We start from the raw sequence: 25809 nt of genomic DNA, 5'->3' as shown, positions 1-25809 counted from the left end.
CTGGCTCTGATGTGAGGGTGAGGGCGACATTGAGTGGCAGGTGTAGGGTGAGCTGTGGGTGTTGTCGATGTTGACTGTGAGGTATCAGTCCCAGGGGCAAGGGTACTTACGGTTAGGGTTATGGGTACAGTAAGGTGTATGGGCTGGATACGGTTATGTTTACATTTAGGACTCCGCTCTGATGTGAGGGAGACAGTGTGATTGAATGACAGTGTTACAGTGAGATATGTGCGACGACGATATTCATGGAAGGGGTCCGGTCCCACAGTCAGGGCTAGGGTTAGGGTTCGGTGTTTGAGAAGGTGTACCTTGGTGATAGAGTTTCGTTTCGAGTTAGGGTCCATCTGTAATGTTAGGGTGAGTGCGATATTGGGTCTCGGGCGTACGATATTGTGGAGCTGATGATTAAAGCATTCTGATGGGTCCCGTGCACAGTCCAAGCCTAGGGTTAGGGTTACATGTTCTGTAAAGGGTATGGGCAGGATAGTGTTATTTCTGCAGTGAGGTGCTTTTTCTGATATGAGGGTGAGGGAGAGATTGAGTGACAGCATCGCGGTGACGTGTCGGTTGTGTCGATGCTGACCGTGAGGTTCCGATCCTGGCAGCCGTTCAAGGGCTAGGGTTCAGGGTTCAGCAATGTGTACTGACAGGATGGGGTTATCAGTACATTTAGGGGTCGGCTGAGATATGAGGGCAACAGTGAGATTGAATGACAGTATTACGTTGAGACACGGGTGATGTTGATATTCACGGTAGGCGTCTGTTCCACGAGTCAGGGCTAGGGTTAGTGTTCGGTTTTTGGGATGGTGTACGTTGGTGATAGTGTTTCAGTTCGAGTTACGTTTCGACTGTAATGGGAGGGTGAGTGGGAGATTGGGTCTTAGGTTTATGATTTTGTGGGGCTGACCCTTAAAGCATTCTGATGGTTCCCATGCACACTCCAAGTCTACGGTTAGGGTTAGATGTTCGGTAATCGGTATGGGTAGGAGAGTGCTACTTTTACAGTGAGGTTCTGTCTCTGGTCTGAGGGTGAGGGCGAGATTGAGTGTCAGGTATATGTGGAGCGGTGGGGTTTGTCAATTTTGTTCCTGACGTGTCAGGTCCACGGGCCATAGCTAGGGGTAGGGTTAAGTGTTCAGTGAGATGTGTAGGCATGATACGGTTCTGTTTCCATTTAGGACACGGTTCTGATGTGAGCTACACAGCATGATTGAATGACAGTGTTACAGTGACAACAGGGTGACGTCGATGTTCATGGTAGAAGCCTTTACCGAGATTCAGTGCGCGGGTTATTGTTCGGTGTTTGGAAAGTTGTACGTGGGTGAAAGGATTTCATTCATGATAGCGTCCGGCTGTGATGTGAGGGTGACGGCGAGATTGCGCGCACTTTTTCGGTGATGTGAGCGTTATGTCGATTTTGACCGTGAAGTTCTGACCCAGCAGCCATGGCAAGGTTTACGGCTAGGGTTTCAGTAAGGTGTCCGGATAGGATAGGTTTATGAGCACACTTCGGTGTCAGCTGTGATGTGAGGGCGACAGTGAGATTGAATGACAGTGCTACCTTGAGACACAGGTGACTTTGATATTCATGTTAGGGTCAGGTACATCATTCGGGGCTAGGGTTAGGATTCAATATGTGGGAATGTGTTCATGGGAGATACGGTTCCGCTTAGAGTCAGGAGAGGTCCCTGATGTGAGGGTGAATACAAAATTGGATCTCAGGTTTCTGCTTTGGTGGGGCTTACCTTGAAGGAATTCTGAGGAAAACGGCACCGAGTCCTGTGCTACAATTAGGTGTAAGTGTTTTGCAATGCTTACGTTCAGGATACCGCAACAATTACAATCTGAATCTGCCTCCAATGTGAGGGATAAGTCGACATTGAGTGCCACGTACATTGTGATCTCGGGGTGATGTCGGTGTTCACCGTGACGGTCAAGTTCATGTGCCAGGGCTACGCTTACGTTTCTGTGTTTGTAAACAGGTAACGTCAGGATTGTGCTTCAGTTACAGTGAGGTTCTGACTGTGATGTGAGATCGAGGGCGAGAGTCGGTCGCTCATTCACTATTTTGTGGGGCTTACAAGAAAGGTATTCTGATGGGTGAGGAACAGAATACATGGCTAGGGATAGAGTTAAGTGTTTGTTAATGCATATGGGCAGGAGAGCAATATGATTACAGTGAGAATCTGGCTCTGATGTGAGGGTGAGGGCGACATTGAGTGGCAGGTGTAGGGTGAGCTGTGGGTGTTGTCGATGTTGACTGTGAGGTATCAGTCCCAGGGGCAATGGTACGTACGGTTAGGGTTATGGGTTCAGTAAGGTGTATGGGCTGGATAAGGTTATGTTTACATTTAGGACTCCGCTCTGATGTGAGGGAGACAGTGTGATTGAATGACAGTGTTAAAGTGAGATATGTGCGACGACGATATTCATGGAAGGGGTCCGGTCCCATAGTCAGGGCTAGGGTTAGGGTTCGGTGTTTGAGAAGGTGTACCTTGGTGATAGGGTTTCGTTTCGAGTTAGGGTCCGTCTGTAATGTTAGGGTGAGTGCGATATTGGGTCTCGGGTGTACGATATTGTGGAGCTGACGATTAAAGCATTCTGATGGGTCCCGTGCACAGTCCAAGCCTAGGGTTAGGGTTACATGTTCTGTAAAGGGTATGGGCAGGATAGTGTTATTTCTGCAGTGAGGTGCTTTTTCTGATATGAGGGTGAGGGAGAGATTGAGTGACAGCATCGCGGTGATGTGTCGGTTGAGTCAATGCTGACCGTGAGGTTCCGATTCTGGCAGCCGTTCAAGGGCTAGGGTTCAGGGTTCAGCAATATGTACTGACAGGATGGGGTTATCAGTACATTTAGGGGTCGGCTGAGATATGAGGGCAACAGTGAGATTGAATGACAGTATTACGTTGAGACACAGGTGACGTTGATATTCACGGTAGGCGTCTGTTCCAAGAGTCATGGCTAGGGTTAGTGTTCGGTGTTTGGGATGGTGTACGTTGGTGATAGTGTTTCAGTTCGAGTTACGTTTCGACTGTAATGGGAGGGTGAGTGGGAGATTGGGTCTTAGGTTTATGATTTTGTGGGGCTGACCCTTAAAGCATTCTGATGGTTCCCAAGCACACTCCAAGTCTACGGTTAGGGTTAGATGTTCGGTAATCGCTATGGGTAGGAGAGTGCTACTTTTACAGTGAGGTTCTGTCTCTGGTCTGAGGGTGAGGGTGAGATTGAGTGTCAGGTATATGTGGAGCGGTGGGGTTTGACAATGTTGTCCCTGACGTGTCAGGTCCAGGGGCCAGAGCTAGGGGTAGGGTTAAGTGTTCAGTGAGATGTGTAGGCATGATACGGTTCTGTTTCCATTTAGGACTCGGTTCTGATGTGAGCTACACAGCATGATTGAATGACAGTGTTACAGTGACACCAGGGTGACGTCGATGTTCATGGTAGGAGCCGTTACCGAGATTCAGTGCGAGGGTTATTGTTCGGTGTTTGGAAAGTTGTACGTGGTTGAAAGGATTTCATTCAAGATAGCGTGCGGCTGTGATGTGAGGGTGACGGCGAGATTGCGCGCACTTTTTCGGTGATGTGTGCGTTATGTCGATTTTGACCGTGAGGTTCTGACCCAGCAGCCATGGCAAGGTTTACGGCTAGGGTTTCAGTAAGGTGTCCGGATAGGATAGGTTTATGAGCACACTTCGGTGTCAGCTGTGATGTGAGGGCGACAGTGAGATTGAATGACAGTGCTACCTTGAGACACAGGTGACTTTGATATTCATGTTAGGGTCAGGTACATCATTCGGGGCTAGGGTTAGGATTCAATATGTGGGAATGTGTTCATGGGAGATACGGTTCCGCTTAGAGTCAGGAGAGGTCCCTGATGTGAGGGTGAATACAATATTGACTCTCAGGTTTCTGCTTTGGTGGGGCTTACCTTTAAGGAATTCTGAGGAAAACGGCACCGAGTCCTGGGCTAGAATTACGTGTAAGTGTTTTGCAATGCTTACATTCAGAATACCGCAACAATTACAATCTTAATCTGCCTCCAATGTGAGGGATAAGTCGACGTTGAGTGCCACGTACATTGTGAACTCGGGGTGATGTCGGTGATCACTGTGACGGTCAAGTTCATGTGCCAGGGCTACGCTTACGTTTCTGTGTTTGTAAACAGGTAACGTCAGGATTGTGCTTCGGCTACAGTGAGGTTCTGACTGTCATGTGAGATCGAGGGCGAGAGTCGGTCGCTCATTCACTATTTTGTGGGGCCTACAGAAAGGAATTCTGATGGGTGAGGAACAGAATACAGGGCTAGGGTTAGAGTTAAGTGTTTGTTAATGCACATGGGCAGGAGAGCAATATGATTACAGTGAGAATCTGGCTCTGATGTGAGGGTGAGGGCGACATTGAGTGGCAGGTGTAGGGTGAGCTGTGGGTGTTGTCGATGTTGACTGTGAGGTATCAGTCCCAGGGGCAAGGGTACTTACGGTTAGGGTTATGGGTACAGTAAGGTGTATGGGCTGGATACGGTTATGTTTACATTTAGGACTCCGCTCTGATGTGAGGGAGACAGTGTGATTGAATGACAGTGTTACAGTGAGATATGTGCGACGACGATATTCATGGAAGGGGTCCGGTCCCACAGTCAGGGCTAGGGTTAGGGTTCGGTGTTTGAGAAGGTGTACCTTGGTGATAGAGTTTCGTTTCGAGTTAGGGTCCATCTGTAATGTTAGGGTGAGTGCGATATTGGGTCTCGGGCGTACGATATTGTGGAGCTGATGATTAAAGCATTCTGATGGGTCCCGTGCACAGTCCAAGCCTAGGGTTAGGGTTACATGTTCTGTAAAGGGTATGGGCAGGATAGTGTTATTTCTGCAGTGAGGTGCTTTTTCTGATATGAGGGTGAGGGAGAGATTGAGTGACAGCATCGCGGTGACGTGTCGGTTGTGTCGATGCTGACCGTGAGGTTCCGATCCTGGCAGCCGTTCAAGGGCTAGGGTTCAGGGTTCAGCAATGTGTACTGACAGGATGGGGTTATCAGTACATTTAGGGGTCGGCTGAGATATGAGGGCAACAGTGAGATTGAATGACAGTATTACGTTGAGACACGGGTGATGTTGATATTCACGGTAGGCGTCTGTTCCACGAGTCAGGGCTAGGGTTAGTGTTCGGTTTTTGGGATGGTGTACGTTGGTGATAGTGTTTCAGTTCGAGTTACGTTTCGACTGTAATGGGAGGGTGAGTGGGAGATTGGGTCTTAGGTTTATGATTTTGTGGGGCTGACCCTTAAAGCATTCTGATGGTTCCCATGCACACTCCAAGTCTACGGTTAGGGTTAGATGTTCGGTAATCGGTATGGGTAGGAGAGTGCTACTTTTACAGTGAGGTTCTGTCTCTGGTCTGAGGGTGAGGGCGAGATTGAGTGTCAGGTATATGTGGAGCGGTGGGGTTTGTCAATTTTGTTCCTGACGTGTCAGGTCCACGGGCCATAGCTAGGGGTAGGGTTAAGTGTTCAGTGAGATGTGTAGGCATGATACGGTTCTGTTTCCATTTAGGACACGGTTCTGATGTGAGCTACACAGCATGATTGAATGACAGTGTTACAGTGACACCAGGGTGACGTCGATGTTCATGGTAGAAGCCTTTACCGAGATTCAGTGCGCGGGTTATTGTTCGGTGTTTGGAAAGTTGTACGTGGGTGAAAGGATTTCATTCATGATAGCGTCCGGCTGTGATGTGAGGGTGACGGCGAGATTGCGCGCACTTTTTCGGTGATGTGAGCGTTATGTCGATTTTGACCGTGAAGTTCTGACCCAGCAGCCATGGCAAGGTTTACGGCTAGGGTTTCAGTAAGGTGTCCGGATAGGATAGGTTTATGAGCACACTTCGGTGTCAGCTGTGATGTGAGGGCGACAGTGAGATTGAATGACAGTGCTACCTTGAGACACAGGTGACTTTGATATTCATGTTAGGGTCAGGTACATCATTCGGGGCTAGGGTTAGGATTCAATATGTGGGAATGTGTTCATGGGAGATACGGTTCCGCTTAGAGTCAGGAGAGGTCCCTGATGTGAGGGTGAATACAAAATTGGATCTCAGGTTTCTGCTTTGGTGGGGCTTACCTTGAAGGAATTCTGAGGAAAACGGCACCGAGTCCTGTGCTACAATTAGGTGTAAGTGTTTTGCAATGCTTACGTTCAGGATACCGCAACAATTACAATCTGAATCTGCCTCCAATGTGAGGGATAAGTCGACATTGAGTGCCACGTACATTGTGATCTCGGGGTGATGTCGGTGTTCACCGTGACGGTCAAGTTCATGTGCCAGGGCTACGCTTACGTTTCTGTGTTTGTAAACAGGTAACGTCAGGATTGTGCTTCAGTTACAGTGAGGTTCTGACTGTGATGTGAGATCGAGGGCGAGAGTCGGTCGCTCATTCACTATTTTGTGGGGCTTACAAGAAAGGTATTCTGATGGGTGAGGAACAGAATACATGGCTAGGGATAGAGTTAAGTGTTTGTTAATGCATATGGGCAGGAGAGCAATATGATTACAGTGAGAATCTGGCTCTGATGTGAGGGTGAGGGCGACATTGAGTGGCAGGTGTAGGGTGAGCTGTGGGTGTTGTCGATGTTGACTGTGAGGTATCAGTCCCAGGGGCAATGGTACGTACGGTTAGGGTTATGGGTTCAGTAAGGTGTATGGGCTGGATAAGGTTATGTTTACATTTAGGACTCCGCTCTGATGTGAGGGAGACAGTGTGATTGAATGACAGTGTTACAGTGAGATATGTGCGACGACGATATTCATGGAAGGGGTCCGGTCCCATAGTCAGGGCTAGGGTTAGGGTTCGGTGTTTGAGAAGGTGTACCTTGGTGATAGGGTTTCGTTTCGAGTTAGGGTCCGTCTGTAATGTTAGGGTGAGTGCGATATTGGGTCTCGGGTGTACGATATTGTGGAGCTGACGATTAAAGCATTCTGATGGGTCCCGTGCACAGTCCAAGCCTAGGGTTAGGGTTACATGTTCTGTAAAGGGTATGGGCAGGATAGTGTTATTTCTGCAGTGAGGTGCTTTTTCTGATATGAGGGTGAGGGAGAGATTGAGTGACAGCATCGCGGTGATGTGTCGGTTGAGTCAATGCTGACCGTGAGGTTCCGATCCTGGCAGCCGTTCAAGGGCTAGGGTTCAGGGTTCAGCAATATGTACTGACAGGATGGGGTTATCAGTACATTTAGGGGTCGGCTGAGATATGAGGGCAACAGTGAGATTGAATGACAGTATTACGTTGAGACACAGGTGACGTTGATATTCACGGTAGGCGTCTGTTCCAAGAGTCATGGCTAGGGTTAGTGTTCGGTGTTTGGGATGGTGTACGTTGGTGATAGTGTTTCAGTTCGAGTTACGTTTCGACTGTAATGGGAGGGTGAGTGGGAGATTGGGTCTTAGGTTTATGATTTTGTGGGGCTGACCCTTAAAGCATTCTGATGGTTCCCAAGCACACTCCAAGTCTACGGTTAGGGTTAGATGTTCGGTAATCGCTATGGGTAGGAGAGTGCTACTTTTACAGTGAGGTTCTGTCTCTGGTCTGAGGGTGAGGGTGAGATTGAGTGTCAGGTATATGTGGAGCGGTGGGGTTTGACAATGTTGTCCCTGACGTGTCAGGTCCAGGGGCCAGAGCTAGGGGTAGGGTTAAGTGTTCAGTGAGATGTGTAGGCATGATACGGTTCTGTTTCCATTTAGGACTCGGTTCTGATGTGAGCTACACAGCATGATTGAATGACAGTGTTACAGTGACACCAGGGTGACGTCGATGTTCATGGTAGGAGCCGTTACCGAGATTCAGTGCGAGGGTTATTGTTCGGTGTTTGGAAAGTTGTACGTGGTTGAAAGGATTTCATTCAAGATAGCGTGCGGCTGTGATGTGAGGGTGACGGCGAGATTGCGCGCACTTTTTCGGTGATGTGTGCGTTATGTCGATTTTGACCGTGAGGTTCTGACCCAGCAGCCATGGCAAGGTTTACGGCTAGGGTTTCAGTAAGGTGTCCGGATAGGATAGGTTTATGAGCACACTTCGGTGTCAGCTGTGATGTGAGGGCGACAGTGAGATTGAATGACAGTGCTACCTTGAGACACAGGTGACTTTGATATTCATGTTAGGGTCAGGTACATCATTCGGGGCTAGGGTTAGGATTCAATATGTGGGAATGTGTTCATGGGAGATACGGTTCCGCTTAGAGTCAGGAGAGGTCCCTGATGTGAGGGTGAATGCAAAATTGGATCTCAGGTTTCTGCTTTGGTGGGGCTTACCTTGAAGGAATTCTGAGGAAAACGGCACCGAGTCCTGGGCTAGAATTAGGTGTAAGTGTTTTGCAATGCTTACGTTCAGGATACCGCAACAATTACAATCTGAATCTGCCTCCAATGTGAGGGATAAGTCGACATTGAGTGCCACGTTCATTGTGAACTCGGGGTGATGTCGGTGTTCACCGTGACGGTCAAGTTCATGTGCCAGGGCTACGCTTACGTTTCTGTGTTTGTAAACAGGTAACGTCAGGATTGTGCTTCGGCTACAGTGAGGTTCTGACTCTCATGTGAGATCGAGGGCGAGAGTCGGTCGCTCATTCACTATTTTGTGGGGCCTACAGAAAGGAATTCTGATGGGTGAGGAACAGAATACAGGGCTAGGGTTAGAGTTAAGTGTTTGTTAATGCACATGGGCAGGAGAGCAATATGATTACAGTGAGAATCTGGCTCTGATGTGAGGGTGAGGGCGTCATTGAGTGGCAGCTGTAGGGTGAGCTGTGGGTGTTGTCGATGTTGACTGTGAGGTATCAGTCCCAGGGGCAAGGGTACGTACGGTTAGGGTTATGGGTTCAGTAAGGTGTATGGGCTGGATAAGGTTATGTTTACATTTAGGACTCCGCTCTGATGTGAGGGAGACAGTGTGATTGAATGACAGTGTTACAGTGAGATATGTGCGACGACGATATTCATGGAATGGGTCCGGTCCCATAGTCAGGGCTAGGGTTAGGTTTCGGTGTTTGAGAAGGTGTACCTTGGTGATAGAGTTTCGTTTCGAGTTAGGGTCCGTCTGTAATGTTAGGGTGAGTGCGATATTGGGTCTCGGGTGTACGATATTGTGGAGCTGACGATTAAAGCATTCTGATGGGTCCCGTGCACAGTCCAAGCCTAGGGTTAGGGTTACATGTTCTGTAAAGGGTATGGGCAGGATAGTGTTATTTCTGCAGTGAGGTGCTTTTTCTGATATGAGGGTGAGGGAGAGATTGAGTGACAGCATCGCGGTGACGTGTCGGTTGTGTCGATGCTGACCGTGAGGTTCCGATCCTGGCAGCTGTGCAAGGGCTAGGGTTCAGGGTTCAGCAATGTGTACTGACAGGATGGGGTTATCAGTACATTTAGGGGTCGGCTGAGATATGAGGGCAACCGTGAGATTGAATGACAGTGTTACGTTGAGACACGGGTGACGTTGATATTCACGGTAGGCGTCTGTTCCAAGAGTCAGGGCTAGGTTTAGTGTTCGGTGTTTGGGATGGTGTACGTTGGTGATAGTGTTTCAGTTCGAGTTACGTTTCGACTGTAATGGGAGGGTGAGTGGGAGATTGGGTCTTAGGTTTATGATTTTGTGGGGCTGACCCTTAAAGCATTCTGATGGTTCCCAAGCACACTCCAAGTCTACGGTTAGGGTTAGATGTTCGGTAATCGGTATGGGTAGGAGAGTGCTACTTTTACAGTGAGGTTCTGTCTCTGGTCTGAGGGTGAGGGTGAGATTGAGTGTCAGGTATATGTGGAGCGGTGGGGTTTGTCAATGTTGTCCCTGACGTGTCAGGTCCAGGGGCCAGAGCTAGGGGTAGGGTTAAGTGTTCAGTGAGATGTGTAGGCATGATACGGTTCTGTTTCCATTTAGGACTCGGTTCTGATGTGAGCTACACAGCATGATTGAATGACAGTGTTACAGTGACACCAGGGTGACGTCGATGTTCATGGTAGGAGCCTTTACCGAGATTCAGTGCGAGGGTTATTGTTCGGTGATTGGAAAGTTGTACGTGGGTGAAAGGATTTCATTCATGATAGCGTCCGGCTGTGATGTGAGGGTGACGGCGAGATTGCGCGCACTTTTTCGGTGATGTGTGCGTTATGTCGATTTTTACCGTGAGGTTCTGACCCAGCAGCCATGGCAAGGTTTACGGCTAGGTTTTCAGTAAGGTGTCCGGATAGGATAGGTTTATGAGCACACTTCGGTGTCAGCTGTGATGTGAGGGCGACAGTGAGATTGAATGACAGTGCTACCTTGAGACACAGGTGACTTTGATATTCATGTTAGGGTCAGGTACATCATTCGGTTCTAGGGTTAGGATTCAATATGTGGGAATGTGTTCATGGGAGATACGGTTCCGCTTAGAGTCAGGAGAGGTCCCTGATGTGCCTGATGTGAGGGTGAATACAAAATTGGATCTCAGGTTTCTGCTTTGGTGGGGCTTACCTTAAAGGAATTCTGAGGAAAACGGCACCGAGTCCTGGGCTAGAATTAGGTGTAAGTGTTTTGCAATGCTTACGTTCAGGATACCGCAACAATTACAATCTGAATCTGCCTCCAATGTGAGGGATAAGTCGACATTGAGTGCCACGTACATTGTGAACTCGGGGTGATGTCAGTGTTCACCGTGACGGTCAAGTTCATGTGCCAGGGCTACGCTTACGTTTCTGTGTTTGTAAACAGGTAACGTCAGGATTGTGCTTCGGCTACAGTGAGGTTCTGACTGTCATGTGAGATCGAGGGCGAGAGTCGGTCGCTCATTCACTATTTTGTGGGGCCAACAGAAAAGAATTCTGATGGGTGAGGAACAGAATACAGGGTTAGGTTTAGAGTTAAGTGTTTGTTAATGCACATGGGCAGGAGAGCAATATGATTACAGTGAGAATCTGGCTCTGATGTGAGGGTGAGGGCGTCATTGAGTGGCAGGTGTAGGGTGAGCTGTGGGTGTTGTCGATGTTGACTGTGAGGTATCAGTCCCAGGGGCAAGGGTACGTACGGTTAGAGTTATGGGTTCAGTAAGGTGTATGGGCTGGATAAGGTTATGTTTACATTTAGGACTCCGCTCTGATGTGAGGGAGACAGTGTGATTGAATGACAGTGTTACAGTGAGATATGTGCGACGACGATATTCATGGAAGGGGTCCGGTCCCATAGTCAGGGCTAGGGTTAGGGTTCGGTGTTTGAGAAGGTGTACCTTGGTGATAGAGTTTCGTTTCGAGTTAGGGTCCGTCTGTAATGTTAGGGTGAGTGCGATATTGGGTCTCGGGTGTACGATATTGTGGAGCTGACGATTAAAGCATTCTGATGGGTCCCGTGCACAGTCCAAGCCTAGGGTTAGGGTTACATTTTCTGTAAAGGGTATGGGCAGGATAGTGTTATTTCTGCAGTGAGGTGCTTTTTCTGATATGAGGGTGAGGGAGAGATTGAGTGACAGCATCGCGGTGACGTGTCGGTTGTGTCGATGCTGACCGTGAGGTTCCGATCCTGGCAGCCGTGCAAGGGCTAGGGTTCAGGGTTCAGCAATGTGTACTGACAGGATGGGGTTATCAGTACATTTAGGGGTCGGCTGAGATATGAGGGCAACCGTGAGATTGAATGACAGTGTTACGTTGAGACACGGGTGACGTTGATATTCACGGTAGGCGTCTGTTCCAAGAGTCAGGGCTAGGTTTAGTATTCGGTGTTTGGGATGGTGTACGTTGGTGATAGTGTTTCAGTTCGAGTTACGTTTCGACTGTAATGGGAGGGTGAGTGGGAGATTGGGTCTTAGGTTTATGATTTTGTGGGGCTGACCCTTAAAGCATTCTGATGGTTCCCAAGCACACTCCAAGTCTACGGTTAGGGTTAGATGTTCGGTAATCGGTATGGGTAGGAGAGTGCTACTTTTACAGTGAGGTTCTGTCTCTGGTCTGAGGGTGAGGGTGAGATTGAGTGTCAGGTATATGTGGAGTGGTGGGGTTTGTCAATGTTGTCCCTGACGTGTCAGGTCCAGGGGACAGAGCTAGGGGTAGGGTTAAGTGTTCAGTGAGATGTGTAGGCATGATACGGTTCTGTTTCCATTTAGGACTCGGTTCTGATGTGAGCTACACAGCATGATTGAATGACAGTGTTACAGTGACACCAGGGTGACGTCGATGTTCATGGTAGGAGCCTTTACCGAGATTCAGTGCGAGGGTTATTGTTCGGTGTTTGGAAAGTTGTACGTGGGTGAAAGGATTTCATTCATGATAGCGTCCGGCTGTGATGTGAGGGTGTCGGCGAGATTGCGCGCACTTTTTCGGTGATGTGTGCGTTATGTCGATTTTGACCGTGAGGTTCTGACCCAGCAGCCATGGCAAGGTTTACCCCTAGGGTTTCAGTAAGGTGTCCGGATAGGATAGGTTTGTGAGCACACTTCGGTGTCAGCTGTGATGTGAGGGCGACAGTGAGATTGAATGACAGTGCTACCTTGAGACACAGGTGACTTTGATATTCATGTTAGGGTCAGGTACATCATTCGGGGCTAGGGTTAGGATTCAATATGTGGGAATGTGTTCATGGGAGATACGGTTCCGCTTAGAGTCAGGAGAGGTCCCTGATGTGAGGGTGAATTCAAAATTGGATCTCAGGTTTCTGCTTTGGTGGGGCTTACCATAAAGGAATTCTGAGGAAAACGGCACCGAGTCCTGGGCTAGAATTACGTGTAAGTGTTTTGCAATGCTTACGTTCAGGATACCGCAACAATTACAATCTGAATCTGCCTCCAATGTGAGGGATAAGTCGACGTTGAGTGCCACGTACATTGTGAACTCGGGGTGATGTCGGTGTTCACCGTGACGGTCAAGTTCATGTGCCAGGGCTACGCTTACGTTTCTGTGTTTGTAAACAGGTAACGTCAGGATTGTGCTTCGGCTACAGTGAGGTTCTGACTGTCATGTGAGATCGAGGGCGAGAGTCGGTCGCTCATTCACTATTTTGTGGGGCCTACAGAAAGGAATTCTGATGGGTGAGGAACAGAATACAGGGCTAGGGTTAGAGTTAAGTGTTTGTTAATGCACATGGGCAGGAGAGCAATATGATTACAGTGAGAATCTGGCTCTGATGTGAGGGTGAGGGCGACATTGAGTGGCAGGTGTAGGGTGAGCTGTGGGTGTTGTCGATGTTGACTGTGAGGTATCAGTCCCAGGGGCAAGGGTACGTACGGTTAGGGTTATGGGTTCAGTAAGGTGTATGGGCTGGATACGGTTATGTTTACATTTAGGACTCCGCTCTGATGTGAGGGAGACAGTGTGATTGAATGACAGTGTTACAGTGAGATATGTGCGACGACGATATTCATGGAAGGGGTCCGGTCCCACAGTCAGGGCTAGGGTTAGGGTTCGGTGTTTGAGAATGTGTACCTTGGTGACAGAGTTTCGTTTCGAGTTAGGGTCCATCTGTAATGTTAGGGTGAGTGCGATATTGGGTCTCGGGTGTACGATATTGTGGAGCTGATGATTAAAGCATTCTGATGGGTCCCGTGCACAGTCCAAGCCTAGGGTTAGGGTTACATGTTCTGTAAAGGGTATGGGCCGGATAGTGTTATTTCTGCAGTGAGGTGCTTTTTCTGATATGAGGGTGAGGGAGAGATTGAGTGACAGCATCGCGGTGACGTGTCGGTTGTGTCGATGCTGACCGTGAGGTTCCGATCCTGGCAGCCGTTCAAGGGCTAGGGTTCAGGGTTCAGCAATGTGTACTGACAGGATGGGGTTATCAGTACATTTAGGGGTCGGCTGAGATATGAGGGCAACAGTGAGATTGAATGACAGTATTACGTTGAGACACGGGTGACGTTGATATTCACGGTAGGCGTCTGTTCCACGAGTCAGGGCTAGGGTTAGTGTTCGGTGTTTGGGATGGTGTACGTTGGTGATAGTGTTTCAGTTCGAGTTACGTTTCGACTGTAATGGGAGGGTGAGTGGGAGATTGGGTCTTAGGTTCATGATTTTGTGGGGCTGACAAAGCATTCTGATGGTTCCCATGCACACTCCAAGTCTACGGTTAGGGTTAGATGTTCGGTAATCGGTATGGGTAGGAGAGTGCTACTTTTACAGTGAGGTTCTGTCTCTGGTCTGAGGGTGAGGGCGAGATTGAGTGTCAGGTATATGTGGAGCGGTGGGGTTTGTCAATGTTGTCCCTGACGTGTCAGGTCCAGGGGCCATAGCTAGGGGTAGGGTTAAGTGTTCAGTGAGATGTGTAGGCATGATACGGTTCTGTTTCCATTTAGGACTCGGTTCTGATGTGAGCTACACAGCATGATTGAATGACAGTGTTACAGTGACACCAGGGTGACGTCGATGTTCATGGTAGGAGCCTTTACCGAGATTCAGTGCGAGGGTTATTGTTCGGTGATTGGAAAGTTGTACGTGGGTGAAAGGATTTCATTCATGATAGCGTCCGGCTGTGATGTGAGGGTGACGGCGAGATTGCGCGCACTTTTTCGGTGATGTGTGCGTTATGTCGATTTTTACCGTGAGGTTCTGACCCAGCAGCCATGGCAAGGTTTACGGCTAGGGTTTCAGTAAGGTGTCCGGATAGGATAGGTTTATGAGCACACTTCGGTGTCAGCTGTGATGTGAGGGCGACAGTGAGATTGAATGACAGTGCTTCCTTGAGACACAGGTGACTTTGATATTCATGTTAGGGTCAGGTACATCATTCGGGGCTAGGGTTAGGATTCAATATGTGGGAATGTGTTCATGGGAGATACGGTTCCGCTTAGAGTCAGGAGAGGTCCCTGATGTGCCTGATGTGAGGGTGAATACAAAATTGGATCTCAGGTTTCTGCTTTGGTGGGGCTTACCTTAAAGGAATTCTGAGGAAAACGGCACCGAGTCCTGGGCTAGAATTAGGTGTAAGTGTTTTGCAATGCTTACGTTCAGGATACCGCAACAATTACAATCTGAATCTGCCTCCAATGTGAGGGATAAGTCGACATTGAGTGCCACGTTCATTGTGAACTCGGGGTGATGTCGGTGTTCACCGTGACGGTCAAGTTCATGTGCCAGGGCTACGCTTACGTTTCTGTGTTTGTAAACAGGTAACGTCAGGATTGTGCTTCGGCTACAGTGAGGTTCTGACTCTCATGTGAGATCGAGGGCGAGAGTCGGTCGCTCATTCACTATTTTGTGGGGCCTACAGAAAGGAATTCTGATGGGTGAGGAACAGAATACAGGGCTAGGGTTAGAGTTAAGTGTTTGTTAATGCACATGGGCAGGAGAGCAATATGATTACAGTGAGAATCTGGCTCTGATGTGAGGGTGAGGGCGTCATTGAGTGGCAGCTGTAGGGTGAGCTGTGGGTGTTGTCGATGTTGACTGTGAGGTATCAGTCCCAGGGGCAAGGGTACGTACGGTTAGGGTTATGGGTTCAGTAAGGTGTATGGGCTGGATAAGGTTATGTTTACATTTAGGACTCCGCTCTGATGTGAGGGAGACAGTGTGATTGAATGACAGTGTTACAGTGAGATATGTGCGACGACGATATTCATGGAATGGGTCCGGTCCCATAGTCAGGGCTAGGGTTAGGTTTCGGTGTTTGAGAAGGTGTACCTTGGTGATAGAGTTTCGTTTCGAGTTAGGGTCCGTCTGTAATGTTAGGGTGAGTGCGATATTGGGTCTCGGGTGTACGATATTGTGGAGCTGACGATTAAAGCATTCTGATGGGTCCCGTGCACAGTCCAAGCCTAGGGTTAGGGTTACATGTTCTGTAAAGGGTATGGGCAGGATAGTGTTATTTCTGCAGTGAGGTGCTTTTTCTGATATGAGGGTGAGGGAGAGATTGAGTGACAGCATCGCGGTGACGTGTCGGTTGTGTCGATGCTGACCGTGAGGTTCCGATCCTGGCAGCTGTGCAAGGGCTAGGGTTCAGGGTTCAGCAATGTGTACTGACAGGATGGGGTTATCAGTACATTTAGGGGTCGGCTGAGATATGAGGGCAACCGTGAGATTGAATGACAGTGTTACGTTGAGACACGGGTGACGTTGATATTCACGGTAGGCGTCTGTTCCAAGAGTCAGGGCTAGGTTTAGTGTTCGGTGTTTGGGATGGTGTACGTTGGTGATAGTGTTTCAGTTCGAGTTACGTTTCGACTGTAATGGGAGGGTGAGTGGGAGATTGGGTCTTAGGTTTATGATTTTGTGGGGCTGACCCTTAAAGCATTCTGATGGTTCCCAAGCACACTCCAAGTCTACGGTTAGGGTTAGATGTTCGGTAATCGGTATGGGTAGGAGAGTGCTACTTTTACAGTGAGGTTCTGTCTCTGGTCTGAGGGTGAGGGTGAGATTGAGTGTCAGGTATATGTGGAGCGGTGGGGTTTGTCAATGTTGTCCCTGACGTGTCAGGTCCAGGGGCCAGAGCTAGGGGTAGGGTTAAGTGTTCAGTGAGATGTGTAGGCATGATACGGTTCTGTTTCCATTTAGGACTCGGTTCTGATGTGAGCTACACAGCATGATTGAATGACAGTGTTACAGTGACACCAGGGTGACGTCGATGTTCATGGTAGGAGCCTTTACCGAGATTCAGTGCGAGGGTTATTGTTCGGTGATTGGAAAGTTGTACGTGGGTGAAAGGATTTCATTCATGATAGCGTCCGGCTGTGATGTGAGGGTGACGGCGAGATTGCGCGCACTTTTTCGGTGATGTGTGCGTTATGTCGATTTTTACCGTGAGGTTCTGACCCAGCAGCCATGGCAAGGTTTACGGCTAGGTTTTCAGTAAGGTGTCCGGATAGGATAGGTTTATGAGCACACTTCGGTGTCAGCTGTGATGTGAGGGCGACAGTGAGATTGAATGACAGTGCTACCTTGAGACACAGGTGACTTTGATATTCATGTTAGGGTCAGGTACATCATTCGGTTCTAGGGTTAGGATTCAATATGTGGGAATGTGTTCATGGGAGATACGGTTCCGCTTAGAGTCAGGAGAGGTCCCTGATGTGCCTGATGTGAGGGTGAATACAAAATTGGATCTCAGGTTTCTGCTTTGGTGGGGCTTACCTTAAAGGAATTCTGAGGAAAACGGCACCGAGTCCTGGGCTAGAATTAGGTGTAAGTGTTTTGCAATGCTTACGTTCAGGATACCGCAACAATTACAATCTGAATCTGCCTCCAATGTGAGGGATAAGTCGACATTGAGTGCCACGTACATTGTGAACTCGGAGTGATGTCAGTGTTCACCGTGACGGTCAAGTTCATGTGCCAGGGCTACGCTTACGTTTCTGTGTTTGTAAACAGGTAACGTCAGGATTGTGCTTCGGCTACAGTGAGGTTCTGACTGTCATGTGAGATCGAGGGCGAGAGTCGGTCGCTCATTCACTATTTTGTGGGGCCAACAGAAAAGAATTCTGGTGGGTGAGGAACAGAATACAGGGTTAGGTTTAGAGTTAAGTGTTTGTTAATGCACATGGGCAGGAGAGCAATATGATTACAGTGAGAATCTGGCTCTGATGTGAGGGTGAGGGCGTCATTGAGTGGCAGGTGTAGGGTGAGCTGTGGGTGTTGTCGATGTTGACTGTGAGGTATCAGTCCCAGGGGCAAGGGTACGTACGGTTAGAGTTATGGGTTCAGTAAGGTGTATGGGCTGGATAAGGTTATGTTTACATTTAGGACTCCGCTCTGATGTGAGGGAGACAGTGTGATTGAATGACAGTGTTACAGTGAGATATGTGCGACGACGATATTCATGGAAGGGGTCCGGTCCCATAGTCAGGGCTAGGGTTAGGGTTCGGTGTTTGAGAAGGTGTACCTTGGTGATAGAGTTTCGTTTCGAGTTAGGGTCCGTCTGTAATGTTAGGGTGAGTGCGATATTGGGTCTCGGGTGTACGATATTGTGGAGCTGACGATTAAAGCATTCTGATGGGTCCCGTGCACAGTCCAAGCCTAGGGTTAGGGTTACATTTTCTGTAAAGGGTATGGGCAGGATAGTGTTATTTCTGCAGTGAGGTGCTTTTTCTGATATGAGGGTGAGGGAGAGATTGAGTGACAGCATCGCGGTGACGTGTCGGTTGTGTCGATGCTGACCGTGAGGTTCCGATCCTGGCAGCCGTGCAAGGGCTAGGGTTCAGGGTTCAGCAATGTGTACTGACAGGATGGGGTTATCAGTACATTTAGGGGTCGGCTGAGATATGAGGGCAACCGTGAGATTGAATGACAGTGTTACGTTGAGACACGGGTGACGTTGATATTCACGGTAGGCGTCTGTTCCAAGAGTCAGGGCTAGGTTTAGTGTTCGGTGTTTGGGATGGTGTACGTTGGTGATAGTGTTTCAGTTCGAGTTACGTTTCGACTGTAATGGGAGGGTGAGTGGGAGATTGGGTCTTAGGTTTATGATTTTGTGGGGCTGACCCTTAAAGCATTCTGATGGTTCCCAAGCACACTCCAAGTCTACGGTTAGGGTTAGATGTTCGGTAATCGGTATGGGTAGGAGAGTGCTACTTTTACAGTGAGGTTCTGTCTCTGGTCTGAGGGTGAGGGTGAGATTGAGTGTCAGGTATATGTGGAGTGGTGGGGTTTGTCAATGTTGTCCCTGACGTGTCAGGTCCAGGGGCCAGAGCTAGGGGTAGGGTTAAGTGTTCAGTGAGATGTGTAGGCATGATACGGTTCTGTTTCCATTTAGGACTCGGTTCTGATGTGAGCTACACAGCATGATTGAATGACAGTGTTACAGTGACACCAGGGTGACGTCGATGTTCATGGTAGGAGCCTTTACCGAGATTCAGTGCGAGGGTTATTGTTCGGTGTTTGGAAAGTTGTACGTGGGTGAAAGGATTTCATTCATGATAGCGTCCGGCTGTGATGTGAGGGTGTCGGCGAGATTGCGCGCACTTTTTCGGTGATGTGTGCGTTATGTCGATTTTGACCGTGAGGTTCTGACCCAGCAGCCATGGCAAGGTTTACCCCTAGGGTTTCAGTAAGGTGTCCGGATAGGATAGGTTTGTGAGCACACTTCGGTGTCAGCTGTGATGTGAGGGCGACAGTGAGATTGAATGACAGTGCTACCTTGAGACACAGGTGACTTTGATATTCATGTTAGGGTCAGGTACATCATTCGGGGCTAGGGTTAGGATTCAATATGTGGGAATGTGTTCATGGGAGATACGGTTCCGCTTAGAGTCAGGAGAGGTCCCTGATGTGAGGGTGAATGCAAAATTGGATCTCAGGTTTCTGCTTTGGTGGGGCTTACCATAAAGGAATTCTGAGGAAAACGGCACCGAGTCCTGGGCTAGAATTACGTGTAAGTGTTTTGCAATGCTTACGTTCAGGATACCGCAACAATTACAATCTGAATCTGCCTCCAATGTGAGGGATAAGTCGACGTTGAGTGCCACGTACATTGTGAACTCGGGGTGATGTCGGTGTTCACCGTGACGGTCAAGTTCATGTGCCAGGGCTACGCTTACGTTTCTGTGTTTGTAAACAGGTAACGTCAGGATTGTGCTTCGGCTACAGTGAGGTTCTGACTGTCATGTGAGATCGAGGGCGAGAGTCGGTCGCTCATTCACTATTTTGTGGGGCCTACAGAAAGGAATTCTGATGGGTGAGGAACAGAATACAGGGCTAGGGTTAGAGTTAAGTGTTTGTTAATGCACATGGGCAGGAGAGCAATATGATTACAGTGAGAATCTGGCTCTGATGTGAGGGTGAGGGCGACATTGAGTGGCAGGTGTAGGGTGAGCTGTGGGTGTTTTCGATGTTGACTGTGAGGTATCAGTCCCAGGGGCAAGGGTACGTACGGTTAGGGTTATGGGTTCAGTAAGGTGTATGGGCTGGATACGGTTATGTTTACATTTAGGACTCCGCTCTGATGTGAGGGAGACAGTGTGATTGAATGACAGTGTTACAGTGAGATATGTGCGACGACGATATTCATGGAAGGGGTCCGGTCCCACAGTCAGGGCTAGGGTTAGGGTTCGGTGTTTGAGAATGTGTACCTTGGTGACAGAGTTTCGTTTCGAGTTAGGGTCCATCTGTAATGTTAGGGTGAGTGCGATATTGGGTCTCGGGTGTACGATATTGTGGAGCTGATGATTAAAGCATTCTGATGGGTCCCGTGCACAGTCCAAGCCTAGGGTTAGGGTTACATGTTCTGTAAAGGGTATGGGCCGGATAGTGTTATTTCTGCAGTGAGGTGCTTTTTCTGATATGAGGGTGAGGGAGAGATTGAGTGACAGCATCGCGGTGACGTGTCGGTTGTGTCGATGCTGACCGTGAGGTTCCGATCCTGGCAGCCGTTCAAGGGCTAGGGTTCAGGGTTCAGCAATGTGTACTGACAGGATGGGGTTATCAGTACATTTAGGGGTCGGCTGAGATATGAGGGCAACAGTGAGATTGAATGACAGTATTACGTTGAGACACGGGTGACGTTGATATTCACGGTAGGCGTCTGTTCCACCAGTCAGGGCTAGGGTTAGTGTTCGGTGTTTGGGATGGTGTACGTTGGTGATATTGTTTCAGTTCGAGTTACGTTTCGACTGTAATGGGAGGGTGAGTGGGAGATTGGGTCTTAGGTTCATGATTTTGTGGGGCTGACAAAGCATTCTGATGGTTCCCATGCACACTCCAAGTCTACGGTTAGGGTTAGATGTTCGGTAATCGGTATGGGTAGGAGAGTGCTACTTTTACAGTGAGGTTCTGTCTCTGGTCTGAGGGTGAGGGCGAGATTGAGTGTCAGGTATATGTGGAGCGGTGGGGTTTGTCAATGTTGTCCCTGACGTGTCAGGTCCAGGGGCCATAGCTAGGGGTAGGGTTAAGTGTTCAGTGAGATGTGTAGGCATGATACGGTTCTGTTTCCATTTAGGACTCGGTTTTGATGTGAGCTACACAGCATGATTGAATGACAGTGTTACAGTGACACCAGGGTGACGTCGATGTTCATGGTAGAAGCCTTTACCAAGATTCTGTGCGCGGGTTATTGTTCGGTGTTTGGAAAGTTGTACGTGGGTGAAAGGATTTCATTCATGATAGCGTCCGGCTGTGATGTGAGGGTGACGGCGAGATTGCGCGCACTTTTTCGGTGATGTGTGCGTTATGTCGATTTTGACCGTGAGGTTCTGACCCAGCAGCCATGGCAAGGTTTACGGCTAGGGTTTCAGTAAGGTGTCCGGATAGGATAGGTTTATGAGCACACTTCGGTGTCAGCTGTGATGTGAGGGCGACAGTGAGATTGAATGACAGTGCTACCTTGAGACACAGGTGACTTTGATATTCATGTTAGGGTCAGGTACATCATTCGGGGCTAGGGTTAGGATTCAATATGTGGGAGTGTGTTCATGGGAGATACGGTTCCGCTTAGAGTCAGGAGAGGTCCCTGATGTGAGGGTGAATACAAAATTGGATCTCAGGTTTCTGCTTTGGTGGGGCTTACCTTGAAGGAATTCTGAGGAAAATGGCACCGAGTCCTGGGCTAGAATTAGGTGTAAGTGTTTTGCAATGCTTACGTTCAGGATACCGCAACAATTACAATCTGAATCTGCCTCCAATGTGAGGGATAAGTCGACGTTGAGTGCCACGTACATTGTGAACTCGGGGTGATGTCGGTGTTCACCGTGACGGTCAAGTTCATGTTCCAGGGCTACGCTTACGTTTCTGTGTTTGTAAACAGGTAACGTCAGGATTGTGCTTCAGTTACAGTGAGGTTCTGACTGTGATGTGAGATCGAGGGCGAGAGTCGGTCGCTCATTCACTATTTTGTGGGGCCTACAAGAAAGGTATTCTGATGGGTGAGGAACAGAATACATGGCTAGGGATAGAGTTAAGTGTTTGTTAATGCATATGGGCAGGAGAGCAATATGATTACAGTGAGAATCTGGCTCTGATGTGAGGGTGAGGGCGACATTGAGTGGCAGGTGTAGGGTGAGCTGTGGGTGTTGTCGATGTTGACTGTGAGGTATCAGTCCCAGGGGCAATGGTACGTACGGTTAGGGTTATGGGTTCAGTAAGGTGTATGGGCTGGATACGGTTATGTTTACATTTAGGACTCCGCTCTGATGTGAGGGAGACAGTGTGATTGAATGACAGTTTTACAGTGAGATATGTGCGACGACGATATTCATGGAAGGGGTCCGGTCCCATAGTCAGGGCTAGGGTTAGGGTTCGGTGTTTCAGAAGGTGTACCTTGGTGATAGGGTTTCGTTTCGAGTTAGGGTCCGTCTGTAATGTTAGGGTGAGTGCGATATTGGGTCTCGGGTGTACGATATTGTGGAGCTGACGATTAAAGCATTCTGATGGGTCCCGTGCACAGTCCAAGCCTAGGGTTAGGGTTACATGTTCTGTAAAGGGTATGGTCAGGATAGTGTTATTTCTGCAGTGAGGTGCTTTTTCTGATATGAGGGTGAGGGAGAGATTGAGTGACAGCATCGCGGTGACGTGACGGTTGAGTCAATGCTGACCGTGAGGTTCCAATCCTGGCAGCCGTGCAAGGGCTAGGGTTCAGGGTTCAGCAATGTGTACTGACAGGATGGGGTTATCAGTACATTTAGGGGTCGGCTGAGATATGAGGGCAACCTTGAGATTGAATGACAGTGTTACGTTGAGACACGGGTGACGTTGATATTCACGGTAGGCGATTGTTCCACGAGTCAGGGCTAGGGTTAGTGTTCGGTGTTTGGGATGGTGTACGTTGGTGATACTGTTTCAGTTCGAGTTACGTTTCGACTGTAATGGGAGGGTGAGTGGGAGATTGGGTCTTAGGTTTATGATTTTGTGGGGCTGACCCTTAAAGCATTCTGATGGTTCCCATGCACACTCCAAGTCTACGGTTAGGGTTAGATGTTCGGTAATCGGTATGGGTAGGAGAGTGCTACTTTTACAGTGAGGTTCTGTCTCTGGTCTGAGGGTGAGGGCGAGATTGAGTGTCAGGTATATGTGGAGCGGTGGGGTTTGTCAATGTTGTCCCTGACGTGTCAGGTCCAGGGGCCATAGCTAGGGGTAGGGTTAAGTGTTCAGTGAGATGTGTAGGCATGATACGGTTCTGTTTCCATTTAGGACTCGGTTTTGATGTGAGCTACACAGCATGATTGAATGACAGTGTTACAGTGACACCAGGGTGACGTTGATGTTCATGGTAGAAGCCTTTACCGAGATTCAGTGCGCGGGTTATTGTTCGGTGTTTGGAAAGTTGTACGTGGGTGAAAGGATTTCATTCATGATAGCGTCCGGCTGTGATGTGAGGGTGACGGCGAGATTGCGCGCACTTTTTCGGTGATGTGTGCGTTATGTCGATTTTGACCGTGAGGTTCTGACCCAGCAGCCATGGCAAGGTTTACGGCTAGGGTTTCAGTAAGGTGTTCGGATAGGATAGGTTTATGAGCACACTTCGGTGTCAGCTGTGATGTGAGGGCGACAGTGAGATTGAATGACAGTGCTACCTTGAGACACAGGTGACTTTGATATTCATGTTAGGGTCAGGTACATCATTCGGGGCTAGGGTTAGGATTCAATATGTGGGAATGTGTTCATGGGAGATACGGTTCCGCTTAGAGTCAGGAGAGGTCCCTGATGTGAGGGTGAATACAAAATTGGATCTCAGGTTTCTGCTTTGGTGGGGCTTACCTTGAAGGAATTCTGAGGAAAATGGCACCGAGTCCTGGGCTAGAATTAGGTGTAAGTGTTTTGCAATGCTTACGTTCAGGATACCGCTACAATTACAATCTGAATCTGCCTCCAATGTGAGGGGTAAGGCGACATTGAGTGCCACGTACATTGTGAACTCGGGGTGATGTCGGCGTTCACCGTGACGGTCAAGTTCATGTGCCAGGGCTACGCTTACGTTTCTGTGTTTTTAAACAGGTAACGTCAGGATTGTGCTTCGGCTACAGTGAGGTTCTGACTGTGATGTGAGATCGAGGGCGAGAGTCGGTCTCTCATTCACTATATTGTGGGGCCTACAAGAAAGGTATTCTGATGGGTGAGGAACAGAATACAGGGCTAGGGTTAGAGTTAAGTGTTTGTTAATGCATATGGGCAGAGAGCAGTATGATTACAGTGAGAATCTGGCTCTGATGTGAGGGTGAGGGCGACATTGAGTGACAGGTGTAGGGTGAGCTGTGGGTGTTGTCGATGTAGACTGTGAGGTATCAGTCCCAGGGGCAGGGGAACGTACGGTTAGGGTTAAGGGTTCAGTAAGGTGTATGGGCTGGATAAGGTTATGTTTACATTTAGGAATCCGCTCTCATGTGAGGGAGACAGTGTGATTGAATGACAGTGTTCCAGTGAGAAATGTGCGACGACGATATTCATGGAAGGGTTCCGGTCCCATAGTCAGGGCTAGGGTTAGGGTTCGGTGTTTGAGAAGGTGTACCTTGGTGATAGGGTTTCGTTTCGAGTTAGGGTCCGTCTGTAATGTTAGGGTGAGTGCGATATTGAGTCTCGGGTGTATGAATTTGTGGAGCTGACGATTAAAGCATTCTGATGGGTCCCGTGCACAGTCCAAGTCTAAGGTGAGGGTTACATGTTCTGTAAAGGGTATGGGCAAGATAGTGTTATTTCTGCAGTGAGGTGCTTTTTCTGATATGAGGGTGAGGGAGAGATTGAGTGACAGCATCGCGGTGACGTGTCGGTTGTGTCGATGCTGACCGTGAGGTTCCGATCCTGGCAACCGTGCAAGGGTTAGGGTTCAGGGTTCAGCAATGTGCACTGACAGGTTGGGGTTATCAGTACATTCAGGGGTCGGCCTAGATACGAGGTCAACAGTGAGATTGAATGACAGTATTACGTTGAGACACGGGTGACGTTGATATTCATGGTAGGCGTCTGTTCCAAGAGTCAGGGCTAGGGTTAGTGTTCGGTGTTTGTAATGGTGTACGTTGGTGATAGTGTTTCAGTTCGAGTTACGTTTCGACTGTAATGGGAGGGTGAGTGTGAGATTGGGTCTTAGGTTTATGATTTTCTGGGGCTGACCCTTAAAGCATTCTGATGGTTCCCATGCACACTCCAAGTCTACAGTTAGGGTTAGATGTTCGGTAATCGGTAGGGGTAGGAGAGTGCTACTTTTACAGTGAGGTTCTGTCTCTGGTCTGAGGGTGAGGGCGAGATTGAGTGTCAGGTATATGTGGAGCGGTGGGGTTTGTCAATGTTGTCCCTGACGTGTCAGGTCCAGGGGCCAGAGCTAGGGGTAGGGTTAAGTGTTCAGTGAGATGTGTAGGCATGATACGGTTCTGTTTCCATTTAGGACTCGGTTCTGATGTGAGCTACACAGCATGATTGAATGACAGTGTTACAGTGACACCAGGGTGACGTCGATGTTCATGGTAGGAGCCTTTACCGAGATTCAGTGCGAGGGTTATTGTTCGGTGTTTGGAAAGTTGTACGTGGGTGAAAGGATTTGATTCGTGTTAGCGTCCGGCTGTGATGTGAGGGTGACGGCGAGATTGCGCGCACTTTTTCGGTGATGTGTGCGTTATGTCGATTTTGACCGTGAGGTTCTGACCCAGCAGCCATGGCAAGGTTTACGGCTAGGGTTTCAGTAAGGTGTCCGGATAGGATAGGATTATGAGCACACTTCGGTGTCAGCTGTGATGTGAGGGCGACAGTGAGATTGAATGACAGTGCTACCTTGAGACACAGGTGACTTTGATATTCATGTTAGGGTCAGGTACATCATTCGGGGCTAGGGTTAGGATTCAATATGTGGGAATGTGTTCATGGGAGATACGGTTCCGCTTAGAGTCAGGAGAGGTCCCTGATGTGAGGGTGAATACAAAATTGGATCTCAGGTTTCTGCTTTGGTGGGGCTTACCTTAAAG

This window comes from Manis javanica, chromosome 1 (assembly GCF_040802235.1).
Source record: "Manis javanica isolate MJ-LG chromosome 1, MJ_LKY, whole genome shotgun sequence".
NCBI lineage: Eukaryota > Metazoa > Chordata > Mammalia > Pholidota > Manidae > Manis > Manis javanica.
The sequence above is the reverse complement of the archived record's forward strand: the minus strand, read 5'-3'. Positions refer to the sequence as shown.